Source organism: Mixophyes fleayi, chromosome 10 (assembly GCF_038048845.1).
Source record: "Mixophyes fleayi isolate aMixFle1 chromosome 10, aMixFle1.hap1, whole genome shotgun sequence".
In the NCBI taxonomy this organism is placed as follows: Eukaryota; Metazoa; Chordata; class Amphibia; order Anura; family Limnodynastidae; genus Mixophyes; species Mixophyes fleayi.
The window spans coordinates 48,620,355-48,647,759 of record NC_134411.1 but is presented as its reverse complement, the minus strand read 5'-3'; the positions used below and the strand labels follow the sequence as shown (position 1 = coordinate 48,647,759).

The 27,405-nt window shown below is 32.7% G+C and overlaps 21 non-coding genes across 21 annotated transcripts; all 21 read right to left on the bottom strand.

Annotated features, from left to right (window-relative positions):
* Nucleotides 1–219: 219 nt before the first annotated feature.
* Nucleotides 220–292, bottom strand: TRNAV-UAC (transfer RNA valine (anticodon UAC)). Its single transcript has one exon. It is a non-coding gene; the product is annotated as a tRNA-Val (tRNA).
* Nucleotides 293–1,532: 1,240 nt separating this feature from the next.
* TRNAV-UAC (transfer RNA valine (anticodon UAC)) lies at nt 1,533–1,605 on the bottom strand. Its single transcript has one exon. It is a non-coding gene; the product is annotated as a tRNA-Val (tRNA).
* A 1,240-nt stretch (nt 1,606–2,845) lies between these two features.
* On the bottom strand, nt 2,846–2,918 carry TRNAV-UAC (transfer RNA valine (anticodon UAC)). The gene has a single exon. It is a non-coding gene; the product is annotated as a tRNA-Val (tRNA).
* Nucleotides 2,919–4,158: 1,240 nt separating this feature from the next.
* TRNAV-UAC (transfer RNA valine (anticodon UAC)) lies at nt 4,159–4,231 on the bottom strand. The gene has a single exon. It is a non-coding gene; the product is annotated as a tRNA-Val (tRNA).
* Nucleotides 4,232–5,462: 1,231 nt separating this feature from the next.
* TRNAV-UAC (transfer RNA valine (anticodon UAC)) lies at nt 5,463–5,535 on the bottom strand. Its single transcript has one exon. It is a non-coding gene; the product is annotated as a tRNA-Val (tRNA).
* A 1,240-nt stretch (nt 5,536–6,775) lies between these two features.
* Nucleotides 6,776–6,848, bottom strand: TRNAV-UAC (transfer RNA valine (anticodon UAC)). Its single transcript has one exon. It is a non-coding gene; the product is annotated as a tRNA-Val (tRNA).
* A 1,240-nt stretch (nt 6,849–8,088) lies between these two features.
* On the bottom strand, nt 8,089–8,161 carry TRNAV-UAC (transfer RNA valine (anticodon UAC)). The gene has a single exon. It is a non-coding gene; the product is annotated as a tRNA-Val (tRNA).
* A 1,240-nt stretch (nt 8,162–9,401) lies between these two features.
* TRNAV-UAC (transfer RNA valine (anticodon UAC)) lies at nt 9,402–9,474 on the bottom strand. Its single transcript has one exon. It is a non-coding gene; the product is annotated as a tRNA-Val (tRNA).
* Nucleotides 9,475–10,705: 1,231 nt separating this feature from the next.
* TRNAV-UAC (transfer RNA valine (anticodon UAC)) lies at nt 10,706–10,778 on the bottom strand. The gene has a single exon. It is a non-coding gene; the product is annotated as a tRNA-Val (tRNA).
* Nucleotides 10,779–12,018: 1,240 nt separating this feature from the next.
* Nucleotides 12,019–12,091, bottom strand: TRNAV-UAC (transfer RNA valine (anticodon UAC)). The gene has a single exon. It is a non-coding gene; the product is annotated as a tRNA-Val (tRNA).
* Nucleotides 12,092–13,331: 1,240 nt separating this feature from the next.
* On the bottom strand, nt 13,332–13,404 carry TRNAV-UAC (transfer RNA valine (anticodon UAC)). Its single transcript has one exon. It is a non-coding gene; the product is annotated as a tRNA-Val (tRNA).
* Nucleotides 13,405–14,644: 1,240 nt separating this feature from the next.
* TRNAV-UAC (transfer RNA valine (anticodon UAC)) lies at nt 14,645–14,717 on the bottom strand. Its single transcript has one exon. It is a non-coding gene; the product is annotated as a tRNA-Val (tRNA).
* A 1,240-nt stretch (nt 14,718–15,957) lies between these two features.
* On the bottom strand, nt 15,958–16,030 carry TRNAV-UAC (transfer RNA valine (anticodon UAC)). Its single transcript has one exon. It is a non-coding gene; the product is annotated as a tRNA-Val (tRNA).
* Nucleotides 16,031–17,270: 1,240 nt separating this feature from the next.
* On the bottom strand, nt 17,271–17,343 carry TRNAV-UAC (transfer RNA valine (anticodon UAC)). Its single transcript has one exon. It is a non-coding gene; the product is annotated as a tRNA-Val (tRNA).
* Nucleotides 17,344–18,582: 1,239 nt separating this feature from the next.
* TRNAV-UAC (transfer RNA valine (anticodon UAC)) lies at nt 18,583–18,655 on the bottom strand. The gene has a single exon. It is a non-coding gene; the product is annotated as a tRNA-Val (tRNA).
* A 1,240-nt stretch (nt 18,656–19,895) lies between these two features.
* Nucleotides 19,896–19,968, bottom strand: TRNAV-UAC (transfer RNA valine (anticodon UAC)). The gene has a single exon. It is a non-coding gene; the product is annotated as a tRNA-Val (tRNA).
* A 1,240-nt stretch (nt 19,969–21,208) lies between these two features.
* TRNAV-UAC (transfer RNA valine (anticodon UAC)) lies at nt 21,209–21,281 on the bottom strand. The gene has a single exon. It is a non-coding gene; the product is annotated as a tRNA-Val (tRNA).
* A 1,239-nt stretch (nt 21,282–22,520) lies between these two features.
* On the bottom strand, nt 22,521–22,593 carry TRNAV-UAC (transfer RNA valine (anticodon UAC)). Its single transcript has one exon. It is a non-coding gene; the product is annotated as a tRNA-Val (tRNA).
* A 1,240-nt stretch (nt 22,594–23,833) lies between these two features.
* On the bottom strand, nt 23,834–23,906 carry TRNAV-UAC (transfer RNA valine (anticodon UAC)). Its single transcript has one exon. It is a non-coding gene; the product is annotated as a tRNA-Val (tRNA).
* Nucleotides 23,907–25,146: 1,240 nt separating this feature from the next.
* On the bottom strand, nt 25,147–25,219 carry TRNAV-UAC (transfer RNA valine (anticodon UAC)). Its single transcript has one exon. It is a non-coding gene; the product is annotated as a tRNA-Val (tRNA).
* A 1,240-nt stretch (nt 25,220–26,459) lies between these two features.
* Nucleotides 26,460–26,532, bottom strand: TRNAV-UAC (transfer RNA valine (anticodon UAC)). Its single transcript has one exon. It is a non-coding gene; the product is annotated as a tRNA-Val (tRNA).
* Nucleotides 26,533–27,405: the final 873 nt, after the last annotated feature.

Here is a 27,405-nt window from a genome sequence, read left to right as displayed (position 1 = left end):
AAGTCAACTTAACTTTCAATTTTAAAATTACTGGATTACAAGTATATACTATTTTTATGAACTAAAACTTAAAGTGTAGTTTAAGACTACATTTATTCCCATTAGCAGAAAGGCCAGTTTCTATTGAACAAACTACCTTTTTCACAGTTTAAATCACCAGAAGAGATATGTTGAGTATGGAAATATTTAAAGATTGATTGGTTAATCAGAACATAAACATGGTTTCACTGGGGATTGAACCCAGGACCTTCTGCGTGTAAAGCAGATGTGATAACCACTACACTATGAAACCAAGACGTAGCCTGTTTCTGCACAGTTCAGCAAAGTTGAATGACTCGACATATGATATGAAACCTGGAAATGTGCAATTTTTGAATTGTTGGTCAAACTTCTGTTTAAACCATTGGAATCAAGTTTAGAGAAGATTTTTGAGTAGTTAATATTTCAATTTTAAAGAGAAAAATGTGACAGCATTCATGATGTTTAATGCCTTGTAGTTTTATCGATCAGTAGCCCCACATTTTTAAGGATTCATTTCCAGTGATTTAGCAAGCCTTGTTTTGAACATATGCCTTTTTTAGGAAGACATATAAATAAAATTCCCTTTCATAACATACATCAAACTTTACACGAAAAACTAAAACATGTCTGATAACCACTACACTGTAAATCCAAACACAAAATCTAAATTCTTTAATGCTCAACTACCATATACTAGTTTTGGAAAGAACTTGTTTTCATTGAAAATAACTTTTTTGAAAGCAAATGTCACTACACAGCATAGTATTTAAAGAATTTGATTTTCTTTAATCAGAGGATGACTAATTTGCAACTGAAATTAAATTTCCAAAGATATTGCCTGCTGGTGATCAAAAACCAGCAGTCAACTGCGAGCCCTGAAAATTTCACACAGGAAGTTTTTTCCAGGGTTCTCCTATTTTAGTAGTCTCACAATAGCACATATTTTTGTTTCTAATATTAAGCAGTCACAATGGTGGGCATGAACATATTGAATCACAGAAAAATAGCATTCTCTGTGATAGCAGCTTCTTAATGGTCCTCCTCATCACACCCACTCTCTGCAGTGTCCCAGAATCCCTAGGTCTCAGCCAGGGCTGTCAGTCGAGCAGTGGAGATATGGAAGAAACAATTGCATGGAGAAGCTTATGAGATTTCAATTTTACAGAGAAAATTTACACAGCATAAAGTATATTCATTAATGTAGAAAAATGAACAAAAAAACATTTTAACAAGCTCTTTTGCTTTAAAAATATATAGAAATCATGAAAATACATTGTTGGCAAAAAGGAGATAAGTCAACTTAACTTTTAATTTTAAAATTACTGGATTACAAGTATATACTATTTTTATGAACTAAAACTTAAAGTGTAGTTTAAGACTACATTTATTCCCATTAGCAGAAAGGCCAGTTTCTATTGAACAAACTACCTTTTTCACAGTTTAAATCACCAGAAGAGATATGTTGAGTATGGAAATATTTAAAGATTGATTGGTTAATCAGAACATAAACATGGTTTCACTGGGGATTGAACCCAGGACCTTCTGCGTGTAAAGCAGATGTGATAACCACTACACTATGAAACCAAGACGTAGCCTGTTTCTGCACAGTGCAGCAAAGTTGAATAACTCGACATATGATATGAAACCTGGAAATGTGCAATTTTTGAATTGTTGGTCAAACTTCTGTTTAAACCATTGGAATCAAATTTAGAGAAGATTTTTGAGTAGTTAATATTTCAATTTTAAAGAGAAAAATGTGACAGCATTCATGATGTTTAATGCCTTGTAGTTTTATCGATCAGTAGCCCCACATTTTTAAGGATTCCTTTTTAGTGATTTAGCAAGCCTTGTTTTGAACATATGCCTTTTTTAGGAAGACATATAAATAAAATTCCCTTTCATAACATACATCAAACTTTACACGAAAAACTAAAACATGTCTGATAACCACTACACTGTAAATCCAAAGACAAAATCTAAATTCTTTAATGCTCAACTACCATATACTAGTTTTGGAAAGAACTTGTTTTCATTGAAAATAACTTTTTTGAAAGCAAATGTCACTACACAGCATAGTATTTAAAGAATTTGATTTTCTTTAATCAGAGGATGACTAATTTGCAACTGAAATTAAATTTCCAAAGATATTGCCTGCTGGTGATCAAAAACCAGCAGTCAACTGCGAGCCCTGAAAATTTCACACAGGAAGTTTTTTCCAGGGTTCTCCTATTTTAGTAGTCTCACAACAGCACATATTTTTGTTTCTAATATTAAGCAGTCACAATGGTGGGCATGAACATATTGAATCACAGAAAAATAGCATTCTCTGTGATAGCAGCTTCTTAATGGTCCTCCTCATCACACCCACTCTCTGCAGTGTCCCAGAATCCCTAGGTCTCAGCCAGGGCTGTCAGTCGAGCAGTGGAGATATGGAAGAAACAATTGCATGGAGAAGCTTATGAGATTTCAATTTTATAGAGAAAATTTACACAGCATAAAGTATATTCATTAATGTAGAAAAATGAACAAAAAAACATTTTAACAAGCTCTTTTGCTTTAAAAATATATAGAAATCATGAAAATACATTGTTGGCAAAAAGGAGATAAGTCAACTTAACTTTTAATTTTAAAATTACTGGATTACAAGTATATACTATTTTTATGAACTAAAACTTAAAGTGTAGTTTAAGACTACATTTATTCCCATTAGAAGAAAGGCCAGTTTCTATTGAAAAAACTACCCTTTTCACAGTTTAAATCACCAGAAGAGATATGTTGAGTATGGAAATATTTAAAGATTGATTGGTAAATCAGAACATAAACATGGTTTCACTGGGGATTAAACCCAGGACCTTCTGTGTGTAAAGCAGATGTGATAACCACTACACTATGAAACCAAGATGTAGCGTGTTTCTGCACAGTTCAGCAAAGTTGAATGACTTGACATATGATATGAAACCTGGAAATGTGCAATTTTTGAATTGTTGGTCAAACTTCTGTTTAAACCCTTGGAATCAAGTTTAGAGAAGATTTTTGAGTAGTTAATATTTCAATTTTAAAGAGAAAAATGTGACAGCATTCATGATGTTTAATGCCTTGTAGTTTTATCGATCAGTAGCCCCACATTTTTAAGGATTCATTTCCAGTGATTTAGCAAGCCTTGTTTTGAACATATGCCTTTTTTAGGAAGACATATAAATAAAATTCCCTTTCATAACATACATCAAACTTTACATGAAAAACTAAAACATGTCTGATAACCACTACACTGTAAATCCAAAGACAAAATCTAAATTCTTTAATGCTCAACTACCATATACTAGTTTTGGAAAGAACTTGTTTTCATTGAAAAGAACTCTTTTGAAAGCAAATGTCACTACACAGCATAGTATTTAAAGAATTTGATTTTCTTTAATCAGAGGATGACTAATTTGCAACTGAAATTAAATTTCCAAAGATATTGCCTGCTGGTGATCAAAAACCAGCAGTCAACTGCGAGCCCTGAAAATTTCACACAGGAAGTTTTTTCCAGGGTTCTCCTATTTTAGTAGTCTCACAATAGCACATATTTTTGTTTCTAATATTAAGCAGTCACAATGGTGGGCATGAACATATTGAATCACAGAAAAATAGCATTCTCTGTGATAGCAGCTTCTTAATGGTCCTCCTCATCACACCCACTCTCTGCAGTGTCCCAGAATCCCTAGGTCTCAGCCAGGGCTGTCAGTCGAGCAGTGGAGATATGGAAGAAACAATTGCATGGAGAAGCTTATGAGATTTCAATTTTACAGAGAAAATTTACACAGCATAAAGTATATTCATTAATGTAGAAAAATGAACAAAAAAACATTTTAACAAGCTCTTTTGCTTTAAAAATATATAGAAATCATGAAAATACATTGTTGGCAAAAAGGAGATAAGTCAACTTAACTTTTAATTTTAAAATTACTGGATTACAAGTATATACTATTTTTATGAACTAAAACTTAAAGTGTAGTTTAAGACTACATTTATTCCCATTAGCAGAAAGGCCAGTGTCTATTGAACAAACTACCTTATTCACAGTTTAAATCACCAGAAGAGATATGTTGAGTATGGAAATATTTAAAGATTGATTGGTTAATCAGAACATAAACATGGTTTCACTGGGGATTGAACCCAGGACCTTCTGCGTGTAAAGCAGATGTGATAACCACTACACTATGAAACCAAGACGTAGCCTGTTTCTGCACAGTTCAGCAAAGTTGAATGACTCAACATATGATATGAAACCTGGAAATGTGCAATTTTTGAATTGTTGGTCAAACTTCTGTTTAAACCCTTGGAATCAAGTTTAGAGAAGATTTTTGAGTAGTTAATATTTCAATTTTAAAGAGAAAAATGTGACAGCATTCATGATGTTTAATGCCTTGTAGTTTTATCGATCAGTAGCCCCACATTTTTAAGGATTCATTTCCAGTGATTTAGCAAGCCTTGTTTTGAACATATGCCTTTTTTAGGAAGACATATAAATAAAATTCCCTTTCATAACATACATCAAACTTTACACGAAAAACTAAAACATGTCTGATAACCACTACACTGTAAATCCAAAGACAAAATCTAAATTCTTTAATGCTCAACTACCATATACTAGTTTTGGAAAGAACTTGTTTTCATTGAAAATAACTTTTTTGAAAGCAAATGTCACTACACAGCATAGTATTTAAAGAATTTGATTTTCTTTAATCAGAGGATGACTAATTTGCAACTGAAATTAAATTTCCAAAGATATTGCCTGCTGGTGATCAAAAACCAGCAGTCAACTGCGAGCCCTGAAAATTTCACACAGGAAGTTTTTTCCAGGGTTCTCCTATTTTAGTAGTCTCACAATAGCACATATTTTTGTTTCTAATATTAAGCAGTGGGCATGAACATATTGAATCACAGAAAAATAGCATTCTCTGTGATAGCAGCTTCTTAATGGTCCTCCTCATCACACCCACTCTCTGCAGTGTCCCAGAATCCCTAGGTCTCAGCCAGGGCTGTCAGTCGAGCAGTGGAGATATGGAAGAAACAATTGCATGGAGAAGCTTATGAGATTTCAATTTTACAGAGAAAATTTACACAGCATAAAGTATATTCATTAATGTAGAAAAATGAACAAAAAAACATTTTAACAAGCTCTTTTGCTTTAAAAATATATAGAAATCATGAAAATACATTGTTGGCAAAAAGGAGATAAGTCAACTTAACTTTTAATTTTAAAATTACTGGATTACAAGTATATACTATTTTTATGAACTAAAACTTAAAGTGTAGTTTAAGACTACATTTATTCCCATTAGCAGAAAGGCCAGTTTCTATTGAACAAACTACCCTTTTCACAGTTTAAATCACCAGAAGAGATATGTTGAGTATGGAAATATTTAAAGATTGATTGGTTAATCAGAACATAAACATGGTTTCACTGGGGATTGAACCCAGGACCTGCTGCGTGTAAAGCAGATGTGATAACCACTACACTATGAAACCAAGACGTAGCCTGTTTCTGCACAGTTTAGCAAAGTTGAATGACTCGACATATGATATGAAACCTGGAAATGTGCAATTTTTGAATTGTTGGTCAAACTTCTGTTTAAACCCTTGGAATCAAGTTTAGAGAAGATTTTTGAGTAGTTAATATTTCAATTTTAAAGAGAAAAATGTGACAGCATTCATGATGTTTAATGCCTTGTAGTTTTATCGATCAGTAGCCCCACATTTTTAAGGATTCCTTTTTAGTGATTTAGCAAGCCTTGTTTTGAACATATGCCTTTTTTAGGAAGACATATAAATAAAATTCCCTTTCATAACATACATCAAACTTTACACGAAAAACTAAAACATGTCTGATAACCACTACACTGTAAATCCAAAGACAAAATCTAAATTCTTTAATGCTCAACTACCATATACTAGTTTTGGAAAGAACTTGTTTTCATTGAAAATAACTTTTTTGAAAGCAAATGTCACTACACAGCATAGTATTTAAAGAATTTGATTTTCTTTAATCAGAGGATGACTAATTTGCAACTGAAATTAAATTTCCAAAGATATTGCCTGCTGGTGATCAAAAACCAGCAGTCAACTGCGAGCCCTGAAAATTTCACACAGGAAGTTTTTTCCAGGCTTCCCCTATTTTAGTAGTCTCACAATAGCACATATTTTTGTTTCTAATATTAAGCAGTCACAATGGTGGGCATGAACATATTGAATCACAGAAAAATAGCATTCTCTGTGATAGCAGCTTCTTAATGGTCCTCCTCATCACACCCACTCTCTGCAGTGTCCCAGAATCCCTAGGTCTCAGCCAGGGCTGTCAGTCGAGCAGTGGAGATATGGAAGAAACAATTGCATGGAGAAGCTTATGAGATTTCAATTTTACAGAGAAAATTTACACAGCATAAAGTATATTCATTAATGTAGAAAAATGAACAAAAAAACATTTTAACAAGCTCTTTTGCTTTAAAAATATATAGAAATCATGAAAATACATTGTTGGCAAAAAGGAGATAAGTCAACTTAACTTTTAATTTTAAAATTACTGGATTACAAGTATATACTATTTTTATGAACTAAAACTTAAAGTGTAGTTTAAGACTACATTTATTCCCATTAGAAGAAAGGCCAGTTTCTATTGAAAAAACTACCCTTTTCACAGTTTAAATCACCAGAAGAGATATGTTGAGTATGGAAATATTTAAAGATTGATTGGTTAATCAGAACATAAACATGGTTTCACTGGGGATTGAACCCAGGACCTTCTGCGTGTAAAGCAGATGTGATAACCACTACACTATGAAACCAAGATGTAGCCTGTTTCTGCACAGTTCAGCAAAGTTGAATGACTCGACATATGATATGAAACCTGGAAATGTGCAATTTTTGAATTGTTGGTCAAACTTCTGTTTAAACCCTTGGAATCAAGTTTAGAGAAGATTTTTGAGTAGTTAATATTTCAATTTTAAAGAGAAAAATGTGACAGCATTCATGATGTTTAATGCCTTGTAGTTTTATCGATCAGTAGCCCCACATTTTTAAGGATTCCTTTTTAGTGATTTAGCAAGCCTTGTTTTGAACATATGCCTTTTTTAGGAAGACATATAAATAAAATTCCCTTTCATAACATACATCAAACTTTACACGAAAAACTAAAACATGTCTGATAACCACTACACTGTAAATCCAAAGACAAAATCTAAATTCTTTAATGCTCAACTACCATATACTAGTTTTGGAAAGAACTTGTTTTCATTGAAAATAACTTTTTTGAAAGCAAATGTCACTACACAGCATAGTATTTAAAGAATTTGATTTTCTTTAATCAGAGGATGACTAATTTGCAACTGAAATTAAATTTCCAAAGATATTGCCTGCTGGTGATCAAAAACCAGCAGTCAACTGCGAGCCCTGAAAATTTCACACAGGAAGTTTTTTCCAGGGTTCTCCTATTTTAGTAGTCTCACAATAGCACATATTTTTGTTTCTAATATTAAGCAGTCACAATGGTGGGCATGAACATATTGAATCACAGAAAAATAGCATTCTCTGTGATAGCAGCTTCTTAATGGTCCTCCTCATCACACCCACTCTCTGCAGTGTCCCAGAATCCCTAGGTCTCAGCCAGGGCTGTCAGTCGAGCAGTGGAGATATGGAAGAAACAATTGCATGGAGAAGCTTATGAGATTTCAATTTTACAGAGAAAATTTACACAGCATAAAGTATATTCATTAATGTAGAAAAATGAACAAAAAAACATTTTAACAAGCTCTTTTGCTTTAAAAATATATAGAAATCATGAAAATACATTGTTGGCAAAAAGGAGATAAGTCAACTTAACTTTTAATTTTAAAATTACTGGATTACAAGTATATACTATTTTTATGAACTAAAACTTAAAGTGTAGTTTAAGACTACATTTATTCCCATTAGCAGAAAGGCCAGTTTCTATTGAACAAACTACCCTTTTCACAGTTTAAATCACCAGAAGAGATATGTTGAGTATGGAAATATTTAAAGATTGATTGGTTAATCAGAACATAAACATGGTTTCACTAGGGATTGAACCCAGGACCTTCTGTGTGTAAAGCAGATGTGATAACCACTACACTATGAAACCAAGACATAGCCTGTTTTTGCACAGTTCAGCAAAGTTGAATGACTCGACATATGATATGAAACCTGGAAATGTGCAATTTTTGAATTGTTGGTCAAACTTCTGTTTAAACCCTTGGAATCAAGTTTAGAGAAGATTTTTGAGTAGTTAATATTTCAATTTTAAAGAGAAAAATGTGACAGCATTCATGATGTTTAATGCCTTGTAGTTTTATCGATCAGTAGCCCCACATTTTTAAGGATTCCTTTTTAGTGATTTAGCAAGCCTTGTTTTGAACATATGCCTTTTTTAGGAAGACATATAAATAAAATTCCCTTTCATAACATACATCAAACTTTACACGAAAAACTAAAACATGTCTGATAACCACTACACTGTAAATCCAAAGACAAAATCTAAATTCTTTAATGCTCAACTACCATATACTAGTTTTGGAAAGAACTTGTTTTCATTGAAAATAACTTTTTTGAAAGCAAATGTCACTACACAGCATAGTATTTAAAGAATTTGATTTTCTTTAATCAGAGGATGACTAATTTGCAACTGAAATTAAATTTCCAAAGATATTGCCTGCTGGTGATCAAAAACCAGCAGTCAACTGCGAGCCCTGAAAATTTCACACAGGAAGTTTTTTCCAGGGTTCTCCTATTTTAGTAGTCTCACAATAGCACATATTTTTGTTTCTAATATTAAGCAGTCACAATGGTGGGCATGAACATATTGAATCACAGAAAAATAGCATTCTCTGTGATAGCAGCTTCCTAATGGTCCTCCTCATCACACCCACTCTCTGCAGTGTCCCAGAATCCCTAGGTCTCAGCCAGGGCTGTCAGTCGAGCAGTGGAGATATGGAAGAAACAATTGCATGGAGAAGCTTATGAGATTTCAATTTTACAGAGAAAATTTACACAGCATAAAGTATATTCATTAATGTAGAAAAATGAACAAAAAAACATTTTAACAAGCTCTTTTGCTTTAAAAATATATAGAAATCATGAAAATACATTGTTGGCAAAAAGGAGATAAGTCAACTTAACTTTTAATTTTAAAATTACTGGATTACAAGTATATACTATTTTTATGAACTAAAACTTAAAGTGTAGTTTAAGACTACATTTATTCCCATTAGAAGAAAGGCCAGTTTCTATTGAAAAAACTACCCTTTTCACAGTTTAAATCACCAGAAGAGATATGTTGAGTATGGAAATATTTAAAGATTGATTGGTTAATCAGAACATAAACATGGTTTCACTGGGGATTGAACCCAGGACCTTCTGCGTGTAAAGCAGATGTGATAACCACTACACTATGAAACCAAGACGTAGCCTGTTTCTGCACAGTTCAGCAAAGTTGAATGACTCAACATATGATATGAAACCTGGAAATGTGCAATTTTTGAATTGTTGGTCAAACTTCTGTTTAAACCCTTGGAATCAAGTTTAGAGAAGATTTTTGAGTAGTTAATATTTCAATTTTAAAGAGAAAAATGTGACAGCATTCATGATGTTTAATGCCTTGTAGTTTTATCGATCAGTAGCCCCACATTTTTAAGGATTCATTTCCAGTGATTTAGCAAGCCTTGTTTTGAACATATGCCTTTTTTAGGAAGACATATAAATAAAATTCCCTTTCATAACATACATCAAACTTTACACGAAAAACTAAAACATGTCTGATAACCACTACACTGTAAATCCAAAGACAAAATCTAAATTCTTTAATGCTCAACTACCATATACTAGTTTTGGAAAGAACTTGTTTTCATTGAAAATAACTTTTTTGAAAGCAAATGTCACTACACAGCATAGTATTTAAAGAATTTGATTTTCTTTAATCAGAGGATGACTAATTTGCAACTGAAATTAAATTTCCAAAGATATTGCCTGCTGGTGATCAAAAACCAGCAGTCAACTGCGAGCCCTGAAAATTTCACACAGGAAGTTTTTTCCAGGGTTCTCCTATTTTAGTAGTCTCACAATAGCACATATTTTTGTTTCTAATATTAAGCAGTGGGCATGAACATATTGAATCACAGAAAAATAGCATTCTCTGTGATAGCAGCTTCTTAATGGTCCTCCTCATCACACCCACTCTCTGCAGTGTCCCAGAATCCCTAGGTCTCAGCCAGGGCTGTCAGTCGAGCAGTGGAGATATGGAAGAAACAATTGCATGGAGAAGCTTATGAGATTTCAATTTTACAGAGAAAATTTACACAGCATAAAGTATATTCATTAATGTAGAAAAATGAACAAAAAAACATTTTAACAAGCTCTTTTGCTTTAAAAATATATAGAAATCATGAAAATACATTGTTGGCAAAAAGGAGATAAGTCAACTTAACTTTTAATTTTAAAATTACTGGATTACAAGTATATACTATTTTTATGAACTAAAACTTAAAGTGTAGTTTAAGACTACATTTATTCCCATTAGCAGAAAGGCCAGTTTCTATTGAACAAACTACCCTTTTCACAGTTTAAATCACCAGAAGAGATATGTTGAGTATGGAAATATTTAAAGATTGATTGGTTAATCAGAACATAAACATGGTTTCACTGGGGATTGAACCCAGGACCTGCTGCGTGTAAAGCAGATGTGATAACCACTACACTATGAAACCAAGACGTAGCCTGTTTCTGCACAGTTTAGCAAAGTTGAATGACTCGACATATGATATGAAACCTGGAAATGTGCAATTTTTGAATTGTTGGTCAAACTTCTGTTTAAACCCTTGGAATCAAGTTTAGAGAAGATTTTTGAGTAGTTAATATTTCAATTTTAAAGAGAAAAATGTGACAGCATTCATGATGTTTAATGCCTTGTAGTTTTATCGATCAGTAGCCCCACATTTTTAAGGATTCCTTTTTAGTGATTTAGCAAGCCTTGTTTTGAACATATGCCTTTTTTAGGAAGACATATAAATAAAATTCCCTTTCATAACATACATCAAACTTTACACGAAAAACTAAAACATGTCTGATAACCACTACACTGTAAATCCAAAGACAAAATCTAAATTCTTTAATGCTCAACTACCATATACTAGTTTTGGAAAGAACTTGTTTTCATTGAAAATAACTTTTTTGAAAGCAAATGTCACTACACAGCATAGTATTTAAAGAATTTGATTTTCTTTAATCAGAGGATGACTAATTTGCAACTGAAATTAAATTTCCAAAGATATTGCCTGCTGGTGATCAAAAACCAGCAGTCAACTGCGAGCCCTGAAAATTTCACACAGGAAGTTTTTTCCAGGCTTCCCCTATTTTAGTAGTCTCACAATAGCACATATTTTTGTTTCTAATATTAAGCAGTCACAATGGTGGGCATGAACATATTGAATCACAGAAAAATAGCATTCTCTGTGATAGCAGCTTCTTAATGGTCCTCCTCATCACACCCACTCTCTGCAGTGTCCCAGAATCCCTAGGTCTCAGCCAGGGCTGTCAGTCGAGCAGTGGAGATATGGAAGAAACAATTGCATGGAGAAGCTTATGAGATTTCAATTTTACAGAGAAAATTTACACAGCATAAAGTATATTCATTAATGTAGAAAAATGAACAAAAAAACATTTTAACAAGCTCTTTTGCTTTAAAAATATATAGAAATCATGAAAATACATTGTTGGCAAAAAGGAGATAAGTCAACTTAACTTTTAATTTTAAAATTACTGGATTACAAGTATATACTATTTTTATGAACTAAAACTTAAAGTGTAGTTTAAGACTACATTTATTCCCATTAGAAGAAAGGCCAGTTTCTATTGAAAAAACTACCCTTTTCACAGTTTAAATCACCAGAAGAGATATGTTGAGTATGGAAATATTTAAAGATTGATTGGTTAATCAGAACATAAACATGGTTTCACTGGGGATTGAACCCAGGACCTTCTGCGTGTAAAGCAGATGTGATAACCACTACACTATGAAACCAAGATGTAGCCTGTTTCTGCACAGTTCAGCAAAGTTGAATGACTCGACATATGATATGAAACCTGGAAATGTGCAATTTTTGAATTGTTGGTCAAACTTCTGTTTAAACCCTTGGAATCAAGTTTAGAGAAGATTTTTGAGTAGTTAATATTTCAATTTTAAAGAGAAAAATGTGACAGCATTCATGATGTTTAATGCCTTGTAGTTTTATCGATCAGTAGCCCCACATTTTTAAGGATTCCTTTTTAGTGATTTAGCAAGCCTTGTTTTGAACATATGCCTTTTTTAGGAAGACATATAAATAAAATTCCCTTTCATAACATACATCAAACTTTACACGAAAAACTAAAACATGTCTGATAACCACTACACTGTAAATCCAAAGACAAAATCTAAATTCTTTAATGCTCAACTACCATATACTAGTTTTGGAAAGAACTTGTTTTCATTGAAAATAACTTTTTTGAAAGCAAATGTCACTACACAGCATAGTATTTAAAGAATTTGATTTTCTTTAATCAGAGGATGACTAATTTGCAACTGAAATTAAATTTCCAAAGATATTGCCTGCTGGTGATCAAAAACCAGCAGTCAACTGCGAGCCCTGAAAATTTCACACAGGAAGTTTTTTCCAGGGTTCTCCTATTTTAGTAGTCTCACAATAGCACATATTTTTGTTTCTAATATTAAGCAGTCACAATGGTGGGCATGAACATATTGAATCACAGAAAAATAGCATTCTCTGTGATAGCAGCTTCTTAATGGTCCTCCTCATCACACCCACTCTCTGCAGTGTCCCAGAATCCCTAGGTCTCAGCCAGGGCTGTCAGTCGAGCAGTGGAGATATGGAAGAAACAATTGCATGGAGAAGCTTATGAGATTTCAATTTTACAGAGAAAATTTACACAGCATAAAGTATATTCATTAATGTAGAAAAATGAACAAAAAAACATTTTAACAAGCTCTTTTGCTTTAAAAATATATAGAAATCATGAAAATACATTGTTGGCAAAAAGGAGATAAGTCAACTTAACTTTTAATTTTAAAATTACTGGATTACAAGTATATACTATTTTTATGAACTAAAACTTAAAGTGTAGTTTAAGACTACATTTATTCCCATTAGCAGAAAGGCCAGTTTCTATTGAACAAACTACCCTTTTCACAGTTTAAATCACCAGAAGAGATATGTTGAGTATGGAAATATTTAAAGATTGATTGGTTAATCAGAACATAAACATGGTTTCACTAGGGATTGAACCCAGGACCTTCTGTGTGTAAAGCAGATGTGATAACCACTACACTATGAAACCAAGACATAGCCTGTTTTTGCACAGTTCAGCAAAGTTGAATGACTCGACATATGATATGAAACCTGGAAATGTGCAATTTTTGAATTGTTGGTCAAACTTCTGTTTAAACCCTTGGAATCAAGTTTAGAGAAGATTTTTGAGTAGTTAATATTTCAATTTTAAAGAGAAAAATGTGACAGCATTCATGATGTTTAATGCCTTGTAGTTTTATCGATCAGTAGCCCCACATTTTTAAGGATTCCTTTTTAGTGATTTAGCAAGCCTTGTTTTGAACATATGCCTTTTTTAGGAAGACATATAAATAAAATTCCCTTTCATAACATACATCAAACTTTACACGAAAAACTAAAACATGTCTGATAACCACTACACTGTAAATCCAAAGACAAAATCTAAATTCTTTAATGCTCAACTACCATATACTAGTTTTGGAAAGAACTTGTTTTCATTGAAAATAACTTTTTTGAAAGCAAATGTCACTACACAGCATAGTATTTAAAGAATTTGATTTTCTTTAATCAGAGGATGACTAATTTGCAACTGAAATTAAATTTCCAAAGATATTGCCTGCTGGTGATCAAAAACCAGCAGTCAACTGCGAGCCCTGAAAATTTCACACAGGAAGTTTTTTCCAGGGTTCTCCTATTTTAGTAGTCTCACAATAGCACATATTTTTGTTTCTAATATTAAGCAGTCACAATGGTGGGCATGAACATATTGAATCACAGAAAAATAGCATTCTCTGTGATAGCAGCTTCCTAATGGTCCTCCTCATCACACCCACTCTCTGCAGTGTCCCAGAATCCCTAGGTCTCAGCCAGGGCTGTCAGTCGAGCAGTGGAGATATGGAAGAAACAATTGCATGGAGAAGCTTATGAGATTTCAATTTTACAGAGAAAATTTACACAGCATAAAGTATATTCATTAATGTAGAAAAATGAACAAAAAAACATTTTAACAAGCTCTTTTGCTTTAAAAATATATAGAAATCATGAAAATACATTGTTGGCAAAAAGGAGATAAGTCAACTTAACTTTTAATTTTAAAATTACTGGATTACAAGTATATACTATTTTTATGAACTAAAACTTAAAGTGTAGTTTAAGACTACATTTATTCCCATTAGAAGAAAGGCCAGTTTCTATTGAAAAAACTACCCTTTTCACAGTTTAAATCACCAGAAGAGATATGTTGAGTATGGAAATATTTAAAGATTGATTGGTTAATCAGAACATAAACATGGTTTCACTGGGGATTGAACCCAGGACCTTCTGCGTGTAAAGCAGATGTGATAACCACTACACTATGAAACCAAGACGTAGCCTGTTTCTGCACAGTTCAGCAAAGTTGAATGACTCAACATATGATATGAAACCTGGAAATGTGCAATTTTTGAATTGTTGGTCAAACTTCTGTTTAAACCCTTGGAATCAAGTTTAGAGAAGATTTTTGAGTAGTTAATATTTCAATTTTAAAGAGAAAAATGTGACAGCATTCATGATGTTTAATGCCTTGTAGTTTTATCGATCAGTAGCCCCACATTTTTAAGGATTCATTTCCAGTGATTTAGCAAGCCTTGTTTTGAACATATGCCTTTTTTAGGAAGACATATAAATAAAATTCCCTTTCATAACATACATCAAACTTTACACGAAAAACTAAAACATGTCTGATAACCACTACACTGTAAATCCAAAGACAAAATCTAAATTCTTTAATGCTCAACTACCATATACTAGTTTTGGAAAGAACTTGTTTTCATTGAAAATAACTTTTTTGAAAGCAAATGTCACTACACAGCATAGTATTTAAAGAATTTGATTTTCTTTAATCAGAGGATGACTAATTTGCAACTGAAATTAAATTTCCAAAGATATTGCCTGCTGGTGATCAAAAACCAGCAGTCAACTGCGAGCCCTGAAAATTTCACACAGGAAGTTTTTTCCAGGGTTCTCCTATTTTAGTAGTCTCACAATAGCACATATTTTTGTTTCTAATATTAAGCAGTCACAATGGTGGGCATGAACATATTGAATCACAGAAAAATAGCATTCTCTGTGATAGCAGCTTCTTAATGGTCCTCCTCATCACACCCACTCTCTGCAGTGTCCCAGAATCCCTAGGTCTCAGCCAGGGCTGTCAGTCGAGCAGTGGAGATATGGAAGAAACAATTGCATGGAGAAGCTTATGAGATTTCAATTTTACAGAGAAAATTTACACAGCATAAAGTATATTCATTAATGTAGAAAAATGAACAAAAAAACATTTTAACAAGCTCTTTTGCTTTAAAAATATATAGAAATCATGAAAATACATTGTTGGCAAAAAGGAGATAAGTCAACTTAACTTTTAATTTTAAAATTACTGGATTACAAGTATATACTATTTTTATGAACTAAAACTTAAAGTGTAGTTTAAGACTACATTTATTCCCATTAGCAGAAAGGCCAGTTTCTATTGAACAAACTACCCTTTTCACAGTTTAAATCACCAGAAGAGATATGTTGAGTATGGAAATATTTAAAGATTGATTGGTTAATCAGAACATAAACATGGTTTCACTAGGGATTAAACCCAGGACCTTCTGTGTGTAAAGCAGATGTGATAACCACTACACTATGAAACCAAGACATAGCCTGTTTCTGCACAGTTCAGCAAAGTTGAATGACTCGACATATGATATGAAACCTGGAAATGTGCAATTTTTGAATTGTTGGTCAAACTTCTGTTTAAACCCTTGGAATCAAGTTTAGAGAAGATTTTTGAGTAGTTAATATTTCAATTTTAAAGAGAAAAATGTGACAGCATTCATGATGTTTAATGCCTTGTAGTTTTATCGATCAGTAGCCCCACATTTTTAAGGATTCCTTTTTAGTGATTTAGCAAGCCTTGTTTTGAACATATGCCTTTTTTAGGAAGACATATAAATAAAATTCCCTTTCATAACATACATCAAACTTTACACGAAAAACTAAAACATGTCTGATAACCACTACACTGTAAATCCAAAGACAAAATCTAAATTCTTTAATGCTCAACTACCATATACTAGTTTTGGAAAGAACTTGTTTTCATTGAAAATAACTTTTTTGAAAGCAAATGTCACTACACAGCATAGTATTTAAAGAATTTGATTTTCTTTAATCAGAGGATGACTAATTTGCAACTGAAATTAAATTTCCAAAGATATTGCCTGCTGGTGATCAAAAACCAGCAGTCAACTGCGAGCCCTGAAAATTTCACACAGGAAGTTTTTTCCAGGGTTCTCCTATTTTAGTAGTCTCACAATAGCACATATTTTTGTTTCTAATATTAAGCAGTCACAATGGTGGGCATGAACATATTGAATCACAGAAAAATAGCATTCTCTGTGATAGCAGCTTCTTAATGGTCCTCCTCATCACACCCACTCTCTGCAGTGTCCCAGAATCCCTAGGTCTCAGCCAGGGCTGTCAGTCGAGCAGTGGAGATATGGAAGAAACAATTGCATGGAGAAGCTTATGAGATTTCAATTTTACAGAGAAAATTTACACAGCATAAAGTATATTCATTAATGTAGAAAAATGAACAAAAAAACATTTTAACAAGCTCTTTTGCTTTAAAAATATATAGAAATCATGAAAATACATTGTTGGCAAAAAGGAGATAAGTCAACTTAACTTTTAATTTTAAAATTACTGGATTACAAGTATATACTATTTTTATGAACTAAAACTTAAAGTGTAGTTTAAGACTACATTTATTCCCATTAGAAGAAAGGCCAGTTTCTATTGAAAAAACTACCCTTTTCACAGTTTAAATCACCAGAAGAGATATGTTGAGTATGGAAATATTTAAAGATTGATTGGTTAATCAGAACATAAACATGGTTTCACTGGGGATTGAACCCAGGACCTTCTGCGTGTAAAGCAGATGTGATAACCACTACACTATGAAACCAAGATGTAGCCTGTTTCTGCACAGTTCAGCAAAGTTGAATGACTCGACATATGATATGAAACCTGGAAATGTGCAATTTTTGAATTGTTGGTCAAACTTCTGTTTAAACCCTTGGAATCAAGTTTAGAGAAGATTTTTGAGTAGTTAATATTTCAATTTTAAAGAGAAAAATGTGACAGCATTCATGATGTTTAATGCCTTGTAGTTTTATCGATCAGTAGCCCCACATTTTTAAGGATTCCTTTTTAGTGATTTAGCAAGCCTTGTTTTGAACATATGCCTTTTTTAGGAAGACATATAAATAAAATTCCCTTTCATAACATACATCAAACTTTACACGAAAAACTAAAACATGTCTGATAACCACTACACTGTAAATCCAAAGACAAAATCTAAATTCTTTAATGCTCAACTACCATATACTAGTTTTGGAAAGAACTTGTTTTCATTGAAAATAACTTTTTTGAAACAAATGTCACTACACAGCATAGTATTTAAAGAATTTGATTTTCTTTAATCAGAGGATGACTAATTTGCAACTGAAATTAAATTTCCAAAGATATTGCCTGCTGGTGATCAAAAACCATCAGTCAACTGCGAGCCCTGAAAATTTCACACAGGAAGTTTTTTCCAGGGTTCTCCTATTTTAGTAGTCTCACAATAGCACATATTTTTGTTTCTAATATTAAGCAGTCACAATGGTGGGCATGAACATATTGAATCACAGAAAAATAGCATTCTCTGTGATAGCAGCTTCTTAATGGTCCTCCTCATCACACCCACTCTCTGCAGTGTCCCAGAATCCCTAGGTCTCAGCCAGGGCTGTCAGTCGAGCAGTGGAGATATGGATGAAACAATTGCATGGAGAAGCTTATGAGATTTCAATTTTACAGAGAAAATTTACACAGCATAAAGTATATTCATTAATGTAGAAAAATGAACAAAAAAACATTTTAACAAGCTCTTTTGCTTTAAAAATATATAGAAATCATGAAAATACATTGTTGGCAAAAAGGAGATAAGTCAACTTAACTTTTAATTTTAAAATTACTGGATTACAAGTATATACTATTTTTATGAACTAAAACTTAAAGTGTAGTTTAAGACTACATTTATTCCCATTAGCAGAAAGGCCAGTTTCTATTGAACAAACTACCCTTTTCACAGTTTAAATCACCAGAAGAGATATGTTGAGTATGGAAATATTTAAAGATTGATTGGTTAATCAGAACATAAACATGGTTTCACTAGGGATTGAACCCAGGACCTTCTGTGTGTAAAGCAGATGTGATAACCACTACACTATGAAACCAAGACATAGCCTGTTTCTGCACAGTTCAGCAAAGTTGAATGACTCGACATATGATATGAAACCTGGAAATGTGCAATTTTTGAATTGTTGGTCAAACTTCTGTTTAAACCCTTGGAATCAAGTTTAGAGAAGATTTTTGAGTAGTTAATATTTCAATTTTAAAGAGAAAAATGTGACAGCATTCATGATGTTTAATGCCTTGTAGTTTTATCGATCAGTAGCCCCACATTTTTAAGGATTCCTTTTTAGTGATTTAGCAAGCCTTGTTTTGAACATATGCCTTTTTTAGGAAGACATATAAATAAAATTCCCTTTCATAACATACATCAAACTTTACACGAAAAACTAAAACATGTCTGATAACCACTACACTGTAAATCCAAAGACAAAATCTAAATTCTTTAATGCTCAACTACCATATACTAGTTTTGGAAAGAACTTGTTTTCATTGAAAATAACTTTTTTGAAAGCAAATGTCACTACACAGCATAGTATTTAAAGAATTTGATTTTCTTTAATCAGAGGATGACTAATTTGCAACTGAAATTAAATTTCCAAAGATATTGCCTGCTGGTGATCAAAAACCAGCAGTCAACTGCGAGCCCTGAAAATTTCACACAGGAAGTTTTTTCCAGGGTTCTCCTATTTTAGTAGTCTCACAATAGCACATATTTTTGTTTCTAATATTAAGCAGTCACAATGGTGGGCATGAACATATTGAATCACAGAAAAATAGCATTCTCTGTGATAGCAGCTTCTTAATGGTCCTCCTCATCACACCGACTCTCTGCAGTGTCCCAGAATCCCTAGGTCTCAGCCAGGGCTGTCAGTCGAGCAGTGGAGATATGGAAGAAACAATTGCATGGAGAAGCTTATGAGATTTCAATTTTACAGAGAAAATTTACACAGCATAAAGTATATTCATTAGTGTAGAAAAATGAACAAAAAAACATTTTAACAAGCTCTTTTGCTTTAAAAATATATAGAAATCATGAAAATACATTGTTGGCAAAAAGGAGATAAGTCAACTTAACTTTTAATTTTAAAATTACTGGATTACAAGTATATACTATTTTTATGAACTAAAACTTAAAGTGTAGTTTAAGACTACATTTATTCCCATTAGAAGAAAGGCCAGTTTCTATTGAAAAAACTACCCTTTTCACAGTTTAAATCACCAGAAGAGATATGTTGAGTATGGAAATATTTAAAGATTGATTGGTTAATCAGAACATAAACATGGTTTCACTGGGGATTGAACCCAGGACCTTCTGCGTGTAAAGTAGATGTGATAACCACTACACTATGAAACCAAGATGTAGCTTGTTTCTGCACAGTTCAGCAAAGTTGAATGACTCGACATATGATATGAAACCTGGAAATGTGCAATTTTTGAATTGTTGGTCAAACTTCTGTTTAAACCCTTGGAATCAAGTTTAGAGAAGATTTTTGAGTAGTTAATATTTCAATTTTAAAGAGAAAAATGTGACAGCATTCATGATGTTTAATGCCTTGTAGTTTTATCGATCAGTAGCCCCACATTTTTAAGGATTCCTTTTTAGTGATTTAGCAAGCCTTGTTTTGAACATATGCCTTTTTTAGGAAGACATATAAATAAAATTCCCTTTCATAACATACATCAAACTTTACACGAAAAACTAAAACATGTCTGATAACCACTACACTGTAAATCCAAAGACAAAATCTAAATTCTTTAATGCTCAACTACCATATACTAGTTTTGGAAAGAACTTGTTTTCATTGAAAATAACTTTTTTGAAAGCAAATGTCACTACACAGCATAGTATTTAAAGAATTTGATTTTCTTTAATCAGAGGATGACTAATTTGCAACTGAAATTAAATTTCCAAAGATATTGCCTGCTGGTGATCAAAAACCAGCAGTCAACTGCGAGCCCTGAAAATTTCACACAGGAAGTTTTTTCCAGGGTTCTCCTATTTTAGTAGTCTCACAATAGCACATATTTTTGTTTCTAATATTAAGCAGTCACAATGGTGGGCATGAACATATTGAATCACAGAAAAATAGCATTCTCTGTGATAGCAGCTTCTTAATGGTCCTCCTCATCACACCCACTCTCTGCAGTGTCCCAGAATCCCTAGGTCTCAGCCAGGGCTGTCAGTCGAGCAGTGGAGATATGGAAGAAACAATTGCATGGAGAAGCTTATGAGATTTCAATTTTACAGAGAAAATTTACACAGCATAAAGTATATTCATTAATGTAGAAAAATGAACAAAAAAACATTTTAACAAGCTCTTTTGCTTTAAAAATATATAGAAATCATGAAAATACATTGTTGGCAAAAAGGAGATAAGTCAACTTAACTTTTAATTTTAAAATTACTGGATTACAAGTATATACTATTTTTATGAACTAAAACTTAAAGTGTAGTTTAAGACTACATTTATTCCCATTAGAAGAAAGGCCAGTTTCTATTGAAAAAACTACCCTTTTCACAGTTTAAATCACCAGAAGAGATATGTTGAGTATGGAAATATTTAAAGATTGATTGGTTAATCAGAACATAAACATGGTTTCACTGGGGATTGAACCCAGGACCTTCTGCGTGTAAAGCAGATGTGATAACCACTACACTATGAAACCAAGATGTAGCCTGTTTCTGCACAGTTCAGCAAAGTTGAATGACTCGACATATGATATGAAACCTGGAAATGTGCAATTTTTGAATTGTTGGTCAAACTTCTGTTTAAACCCTTGGAATCAAGTTTAGAGAAGATTTTTGAGTAGTTAATATTTCAATTTTAAAGAGAAAAATGTGACAGCATTCATGATGTTTAATGCCTTGTAGTTTTATCGATCAGTAGCCCCACATTTTTAAGGATTCCTTTTTAGTGATTTAGCAAGCCTTGTTTTGAACATATGCCTTTTTTAGGAAGACATATAAATAAAATTCCCTTTCATAACATACATCAAACTTTACACGAAAAACTAAAACATGTCTGATAACCACTACACTGTAAATCCAAAGACAAAATCTAAATTCTTTAATGCTCAACTACCATATACTAGTTTTGGAAAGAACTTGTTTTCATTGAAAATAACTTTTTTGAAACAAATGTCACTACACAGCATAGTATTTAAAGAATTTGATTTTCTTTAATCAGAGGATGACTAATTTGCAACTGAAATTAAATTTCCAAAGATATTGCCTGCTGGTGATCAAAAACCAGCAGTCAACTGCGAGCCCTGAAAATTTCACACAGGAAGTTTTTTCCAGGGTTCTCCTATTTTAGTAGTCTCACAATAGCACATATTTTTGTTTCTAATATTAAGCAGTCACAATGGTGGGCATGAACATATTGAATCACAGAAAAATAGCATTCTCTGTGATAGCAGCTTCTTAATGGTCCTCCTCATCACACCCACTCTCTGCAGTGTCCCAGAATCCCTAGGTCTCAGCCAGGGCTGTCAGTCGAGCAGTGGAGATATGGAAGAAACAATTGCATGGAGAAGCTTATGAGATTTCAATTTTACAGAGAAAATTTACACAGCATAAAGTATATTCATTAATGTAGAAAAATGAACAAAAAAACATTTTAACAAGCTCTTTTGCTTTAAAAATATATAGAAATCATGAAAATACATTGTTGGCAAAAAGGAGATAAGTCAACTTAACTTTTAATTTTAAAATTACTGGATTACAAGTATATACTATTTTTATGAACTAAAACTTAAAGTGTAGTTTAAGACTACATTTATTCCCATTAGAAGAAAGGCCAGTTTCTATTGAAAAAACTACCCTTTTCACAGTTTAAATCACCAGAAGAGATATGTTGAGTATGGAAATATTTAAAGATTGATTGGTTAATCAGAACATAAACATGGTTTCACTGGGGATTGAACCCAGGACCTTCTGCGTGTAAAGTAGATGTGATAACCACTACACTATGAAACCAAGATGTAGCTTGTTTCTGCACAGTTCAGCAAAGTTGAATGACTCGACATATGATATGAAACCTGGAAATGTGCAATTTTTGAATTGTTGGTCAAACTTCTGTTTAAACCCTTGGAATCAAGTTTAGAGAAGATTTTTGAGTAGTTAATATTTCAATTTTAAAGAGAAAAATGTGACAGCATTCATGATGTTTAATGCCTTGTAGTTTTATCGATCAGTAGCCCCACATTTTTAAGGATTCCTTTTTAGTGATTTAGCAAGCCTTGTTTTGAACATATGCCTTTTTTAGGAAGACATATAAATAAAATTCCCTTTCATAACATACATCAAACTTTACACGAAAAACTAAAACATGTCTGATAACCACTACACTGTAAATCCAAAGACAAAATCTAAATTCTTTAATGCTCAACTACCATATACTAGTTTTGGAAAGAACTTGTTTTCATTGAAAATAACTTTTTTGAAAGCAAATGTCACTACACAGCATAGTATTTAAAGAATTTGATTTTCTTTAATCAGAGGATGACTAATTTGCAACTGAAATTAAATTTCCAAAGATATTGCCTGCTGGTGATCAAAAACCAGCAGTCAACTGCGAGCCCTGAAAATTTCACACAGGAAGTTTTTTCCAGGGTTCTCCTATTTTAGTAGTCTCACAATAGCACATATTTTTGTTTCTAATATTAAGCAGTCACAATGGTGGGCATGAACATATTGAATCACAGAAAAATAGCATTCTCTGTGATAGCAGCTTCTTAATGGTCCTCCTCATCACACCCACTCTCTGCAGTGTCCCAGAATCCCTAGGTCTCAGCCAGGGCTGTCAGTCGAGCAGTGGAGATATGGAAGAAACAATTGCATGGAGAAGCTTATGAGATTTCAATTTTACAGAGAAAATTTACACAGCATAAAGTATATTCATTAATGTAGAAAAATGAACAAAAAAACATTTTAACAAGCTCTTTTGCTTTAAAAATATATAGAAATCATGAAAATACATTGTTGGCAAAAAGGAGATAAGTCAACTTAACTTTTAATTTTAAAATTACTGGATTACAAGTATATACTATTTTTATGAACTAAAACTTAAAGTGTAGTTTAAGACTACATTTATTCCCATTAGAAGAAAGGCCAGTTTCTATTGAAAAAACTACCCTTTTCACAGTTTAAATCACCAGAAGAGATATGTTGAGTATGGAAATATTTAAAGATTGATTGGTTAATCAGAACATAAACATGGTTTCACTGGGGATTGAACCCAGGACCTTCTGCGTGTAAAGTAGATGTGATAACCACTACACTATGAAACCAAGATGTAGCTTGTTTCTGCACAGTTCAGCAAAGTTGAATGACTCGACATATGATATGAAACCTGGAAATGTGCAATTTTTGAATTGTTGGTCAAACTTCTGTTTAAACCCTTGGAATCAAGTTTAGAGAAGATTTTTGAGTAGTTAATATTTCAATTTTAAAGAGAAAAATGTGACAGCATTCATGATGTTTAATGCCTTGTAGTTTTATCGATCAGTAGCCCCACATTTTTAAGGATTCCTTTTTAGTGATTTAGCAAGCCTTGTTTTGAACATATGCCTTTTTTAGGAAGACATATAAATAAAATTCCCTTTCATAACATACATCAAACTTTACACGAAAAACTAAAACATGTCTGATAACCACTACACTGTAAATCCAAAGACAAAATCTAAATTCTTTAATGCTCAACTACCATATACTAGTTTTGGAAAGAACTTGTTTTCATTGAAAATAACTTTTTTGAAAGCAAATGTCACTACACAGCATAGTATTTAAAGAATTTGATTTTCTTTAATCAGAGGATGACTAATTTGCAACTGAAATTAAATTTCCAAAGATATTGCCTGCTGGTGATCAAAAACCAGCAGTCAACTGCGAGCCCTGAAAATTTCACACAGGAAGTTTTTTCCAGGGTTCTCCTATTTTAGTAGTCTCACAATAGCACATATTTTTGTTTCTAATATTAAGCAGTCACAATGGTGGGCATGAACATATTGAATCACAGAAAAATAGCATTCTCTGTGATAGCAGCTTCTTAATGGTCCTCCTCATCACACCCACTCTCTGCAGTGTCCCAGAATCCCTAGGTCTCAGCCAGGGCTGTCAGTCGAGCAGTGGAGATATGGAAGAAACAATTGCATGGAGAAGCTTATGAGATTTCAATTTTACAGAGAAAATTTACACAGCATAAAGTATATTCATTAATGTAGAAAAATGAACAAAAAAACATTTTAACAAGCTCTTTTGCTTTAAAAATATATAGAAATCATGAAAATACATTGTTGGCAAAAAGGAGATAAGTCAACTTAACTTTTAATTTTAAAATTACTGGATTACAAGTATATACTATTTTTATGAACTAAAACTTAAAGTGTAGTTTAAGACTACATTTATTCCCATTAGAAGAAAGGCCAGTTTCTATTGAAAAAACTACCCTTTTCACAGTTTAAATCACCAGAAGAGATATGTTGAGTATGGAAATATTTAAAGATTGATTGGTTAATCAGAACATAAACATGGTTTCACTGGGGATTGAACCCAGGACCTTCTGCGTGTAAAGCAGATGTGATAACCACTACACTATGAAACCAAGACATAGCCTGTTTCTGCACAGTTCAGCAAAGTTGAATGACTCGACATATGATATGAAACCTGGAAATGTGCAATTTTTGAATTGTTGGTCAAACTTCTGTTTAAACCCTTGGAATCAAGTTTAGAGAAGATTTTTGAGTAGTTAATATTTCAATTTTAAAGAGAAAAATGTGACAGCATTCATGATGTTTAATGCCTTGTAGTTTTATCGATCAGTAGCCCCACATTTTTAAGGATTCCTTTTTAGTGATTTAGCAAGCCTTGTTTTGAACATATGCCTTTTTTAGGAAGACATATAAATAAAATTCCCTTTCATAACATACATCAAACTTTACACGAAAAACTAAAACATGTCTGATAACCACTACACTGTAAATCCAAAGACAAAATCTAAATTCTTTAATGCTCAACTACCATATACTAGTTTTGGAAAGAACTTGTTTTCATTGAAAATAACTTTTTTGAAAGCAAATGTCACTACACAGCATAGTATTTAAAGAATTTGATTTTCTTTAATCAGAGGATGACTAATTTGCAACTGAAATTAAATTTCCAAAGATATTGCCTGCTGGTGATCAAAAACCAGCAGTCAACTGCGAGCCCTGAAAATTTCACACAGGAAGTTTTTTCCAGGGTTCTCCTATTTTAGTAGTCTCACAATAGCACATATTTTTGTTTCTAATATTAAGCAGTCACAATGGTGGGCATGAACATATTGAATCACAGAAAAATAGCATTCTCTGTGATAGCAGCTTCTTAATGGTCCTCCTCATCACACCCACTCTCTGCAGTGTCCCAGAATCCCTAGGTCTCAGCCAGGGCTGTCAGTCGAGCAGTGGAGATATGGAAGAAACAATTGCATGGAGAAGCTTATGAGATTTCAATTTTACAGAGAAAATTTACACAGCATAAAGTATATTCATTAATGTAGAAAAATGAACAAAAAAACATTTTAACAAGCTCTTTTGCTTTAAAAATATATAGAAATCATGAAAATACATTGTTGGCAAAAAGGAGATAAGTCAACTTAACTTTTAATTTTAAAATTACTGGATTACAAGTATATACTATTTTTATGAACTAAAACTTAAAGTGTAGTTTAAGACTACATTTATTCCCATTAGAAGAAAGGCCAGTTTCTATTGAAAAAACTACCCTTTTCACAGTTTAAATCACCAGAAGAGATATGTTGAGTATGGAAATATTTAAAGATTGATTGGTTAATCAGAACATAAACATGGTTTCACTGGGGATTGAACCCAGGACCTTCTGCTTGTAAAGCAGATGTGATAACCACTACACTATGAAACCAAGATGTAGCTTGTTTCTGCACAGTTCAGCAAAGTTGAATGACTCGACATATGATATGAAACCTGGAAATGTGCAATTTTTGAATTGTTGGTCAAACTTCTGTTTAAACCCTTGGAATCAAGTTTAGAGAAGATTTTTGAGTAGTTAATATTTCAATTTTAAAGAGAAAAATGTGACAGCATTCATGATGTTTAATGCCTTGTAGTTTTATCGATCAGTAGCCCCACATTTTTAAGGATTCCTTTTTAGTGATTTAGCAAGCCTTGTTTTGAACATATGCCTTTTTTAGGAAGACATATAAATAAAATTCCCTTTCATAACATACATCAAACTTTACACGAAAAACTAAAACATGTCTGATAACCACTACACTGTAAATCCAAAGACAAAATCTAAATTCTTTAATGCTCAACTACCATATACTAGTTTTGGAAAGAACTTGTTTTCATTGAAAATAACTTTTTTGAAACAAATGTCACTACACAGCATAGTATTTAAAGAATTTGATTTTCTTTAATCAGAGGATGACTAATTTGCAACTGAAATTAAATTTCCAAAGATATTGCCTGCTGGTGATCAAAAACCAGCAGTCAACTGCGAGCCCTGAAAATTTCACACAGGAAGTTTTTTCCAGGGTTCTCCTATTTTAGTAGTCTCACAATAGCACATATTTTTGTTTCTAATATTAAGCAGTCACAATGGTGGGCATGAACATATTGAATCACAGAAAAATAGCATTCTCTGTGATAGCAGCTTCTTAATGGTCCTCCTCATCACACCCACTCTCTGCAGTGTCCCAGAATCCCTAGGTCTCAGCCAGGGCTGTCAGTCGAGCAGTGGAGATATGGAAGAAACAATTGCATGGAGAAGCTT